Here is a 3,479-nt window from a genome sequence, read left to right as displayed (position 1 = left end):
CATTAAAAAGGACACACCTCTAGCCAGGTGTGGTGGCTCACACCTGTAATCCCAGCACTTTGGAAGGCCAAGGCGGGTGGATCACCTGAGGTCAGGAGTTCAAGACCAGCCTGGCCAACATGGCGAAACCCCATCTCTACTAAAAAATACAAAAATTAGCCAGGTGTGGTGGCACGTGCCTGTAATCCCAGCTACGCAGGAGGCTGAGGCAGAAGAATCGCCTGAACCTGGGAGGCGGAGGTTGCAGTGAGCCAAGATCACGCCATTGTACTCTAGCCTGAGCTACAAGAGCGAAACTCTGTCTCTAAAAAACAAAACAAAACAAAACAAAACAAAACAAAAAATTTGCTGGGCTTGGTGGCGCGCACCTGTAATCCCAGCTACTCGGAAGGCTGAGGCTTGAGAATCGCTTGAATCTGGGAGGCAGGGGTTGCAGTGAGCCAAGATTGCACTGCTACATTCCAGCCTGGGCAACAGAGCGAGACTCCATCTCAAAAAACAAAACAAAACAAAAAACATTATAGCTAAAAACATGTAGCTTAAAACCATAAGCTACATGTTTCAGTGGTATCTACAAGCACCCTGAGTTATAAATTTGGGGCTTTGTGGGTACAAACCCTGGGCTTGCAGCACTGCTCAGATAAATAAGGAAGGAGGCTGGAGGATATTTACATGCTTTTGCCATAATACGAAAGTGTAATCTTTTTTTTTGAGATAGGGTCTCACCCAGGCTGGGGTACAGTGGCATGATTATGGCTCACTGCAGCCTGGAACTCCTGGGCTAAAGCAATCCTCCTGCCTCAGCCTCCCGAGTAGCTGGGATTACAGGTGAATGTCACCACACCCTGTTGTTGTTTTTTGTAGAGATGAGGTCTCGTGATGTTACCCAGGCTGCTCTCTCAAACTTCTGGGCTCAAGCAATTCTCCCACCTGGCTTATTTTTTTTTTAATTTTTTGTAGAGGTGGGGGGTCTCACTATGTTGCCCAGTCTGGTCTCAAGCTCCTGGCTTCAAGTGATCCTCCCACCCTAGCCTCCAAAAGCATTGGGATTACAGGTGTGAACCACAACACCTAGCCTAAAGTATAATCTCTATTTCTGTATTTTGCTATCACAGAATTGAGTTCCTAAGTCTTTTTTTTTTGGAGATGGAGTCTCGCTCTGTGGCCCAGGCTGGAGTACAGTACTGCAATCTCGGCTCACTGCAACCTCCATATCCGGGGTTCAAGCAATTCTCCTGCCTCAGCCTAGCGAGTAGCTGAGATGACAGGCAGGTGCCACCACGCCCAACTAATTTTTGTATTTTTAGTAGAGACGGGGTTTCACTGTGTTGGCCAGACTGGTCTCAAACTCCTGATCCTGACCTCAGGTGATTCACCTGCCTTGGCCTCCCAAAGTGCTGGGATTACAGGTGTGAGCCACCAGGACTGGCCAAGTTCCTAAATTTCAAAGGCAGAGGACTTTCCTGTCACAGTTGACAGTTTATTGTAACAGTTACCTGCAGGGGCTGTGGATTTGTAACCTTGAAACAATGAATGCTGGTTATATGAAACTCCTTTTATTAGACTGTTGTAAGGAAGGGTGTTTGCACCCTTAAAGCTGTAAACTACTGTTTGCCAAGGGCAGTTGAATTTGCTCACCACCCTCAAGATAAATAACCCACTGACTTCAAAGTCACCAATTCTATTATAATTAACTATCTAGAATAAAAGAACTGTATATTTTCTTATAGTTAGAAACATTATTTGAAAGCCTGTCTCTTTGCCTGAGGTAAATGACCTATGATCATGCCACTGTACTCCAGCCTAGGCGACAGAGGAAGGTTCCGACTTTTCCTTTCTTTTTTCTTTTTCTGGGAGACAGGGTCTCGCTCTATTGCCTAGGCTGGAGTGCAGTGGCATGACCTTGGTTACTGCAGCCTTGACCTCATGGGTTCAAGTGATCCTCCCACCTCAGCTTCCCAGTAGCTAAGACTACAGGTGTGCGCCACTGCACCTGGCTAATTTTTGTAGAGATGTGATTGCGCCATGTTGCCCAGGCTGGACTTGAACTACCAAGCTCAAATGATCCACCTGCCTCAGCCTCCCATAGTGCTGGGATTACAGGCATGAGCCACCTGGCCCAGCCCAATCCCAATGCTTACAACACACACACACACACACACACACACACACACACACACACACACACACACACACACACACTACAAAATCTTGTTCTTCGATTCTTTCTCTCATCTCTATTTCTTACAACTACCCTGAAAAATAGGTATTGGCCACACCCAGTTTATACATGAGGAAATTGAGGCTCAGAGAGGTTCTGAGACCTGCCCTAAGTCACACAGTGGCTGAGTACTGAAGCTCAGTTTTGCTTGGCTCCTGAGGCTATACATTTTACATGGAGCTCTGCTGGACTTTGGTTCCCTGTGCTAAGAAATGATAGTGTACAATTTACACTTCCCTGTAATCCCAGCACTTTGGGAGGCTGAGGCCGGCAGATCACCTGAGGTCAGGAGTTCAAGACCAGCCAATATGGCAAAATCCCATCCCTACTAAAAATACAAAAATTAGCCAGGTATGGTGGCGGGCACCTGTAATCCCAGCTACTCAGGAGACTGAGGCAGGAGAGTCACTTGAACCCGGGAGGCAGAGGTTGCAGTAAGCCAAGATTGCGCTACTGCACTCCAGCCTGGACGACAGAGTGAGACTCTGTCTCAAAAAAAAAAAAAAAAAATTTACACTTCCCACTGATAGTGGGAAGCAAGGGGTTTGGGGAAGCTGGGAGCCAAGCTGGGAGCCAAGGTGGGAGTGAAGTGAGGGGCAGGGGTTTGGTACCTGCAGCAGGGCCAGGGCCCAGGTGAAACGGATGCGACAGCAGCGGAGAGAAGAGCGGGAGGCAAAGACGCCAGCCTGGTACAGCATCTGGTACCTGAGGTTAGGGTTGAGGGTAGGAGAGGAGGCTCCTCCAGGGACCATCCCGCTCCCCCCAGTGCCTACTGGGCAGCGCAGCTGCATCACCACGGCACCCTCCCAGCCCACTGCCCTCGCTCCTCTTACCAGCGGTATTGCTGAGCGTGACTCAGGGAAGTGTTCTGGAAAAAGAGGAGTTCAAACTGCAACAAATACCAGACAGGGGAGATGGACGGGGCCGTGTGGGTCCCAGCCCCAATCGCCACCTCCACACCCCTCCTAGCACCCCTCACTTACAAGTCCCTGGTTAATGAAATACTTGGCAAAGTAAACTACGACCAAGGAACAATGTACCACAGCAGACCCTGGAAAAGGCAGAAGATATAAGTGGGGGGCCTGGAGGTGAGCAAGCCCCACAGGGACATACCCCAGCCATCATCCGAACCTTGAACACTGTCCACCTTTCCCGAAGGGAGAGGCTGGAGCTGGAGCCTGCAGGGGAACAGAGAGAGAAGGGCAGATGAAGTTTTCACACTGAAGACTCGGCAAAGAGGCACCGGTATGACAGAATT

General features: G+C 49.3%; 1 long non-coding RNA gene across 1 annotated transcript; it reads right to left on the bottom strand.

Annotated features, from left to right (window-relative positions):
• Positions 1-311: 311 nt before the first annotated feature.
• Positions 312-3,479, bottom strand: LOC134729284 (uncharacterized). The gene is made up of 3 exons (XR_010110252.1): positions 3,055-3,479; positions 2,833-2,926; positions 312-490 (listed from the first exon to the last, which is right to left on the bottom strand). It is a non-coding gene; the product is annotated as an uncharacterized LOC134729284 (long non-coding RNA).

The sequence above is a fragment of the Pan paniscus genome, chromosome 18, assembly GCF_029289425.2.
Source record: "Pan paniscus chromosome 18, NHGRI_mPanPan1-v2.0_pri, whole genome shotgun sequence".
Classification (NCBI taxonomy): domain Eukaryota; kingdom Metazoa; phylum Chordata; class Mammalia; order Primates; family Hominidae; genus Pan; species Pan paniscus.
Note: the sequence above shows the minus strand (reverse complement) of the source record. Positions and strands in the feature narration are given on the sequence as shown.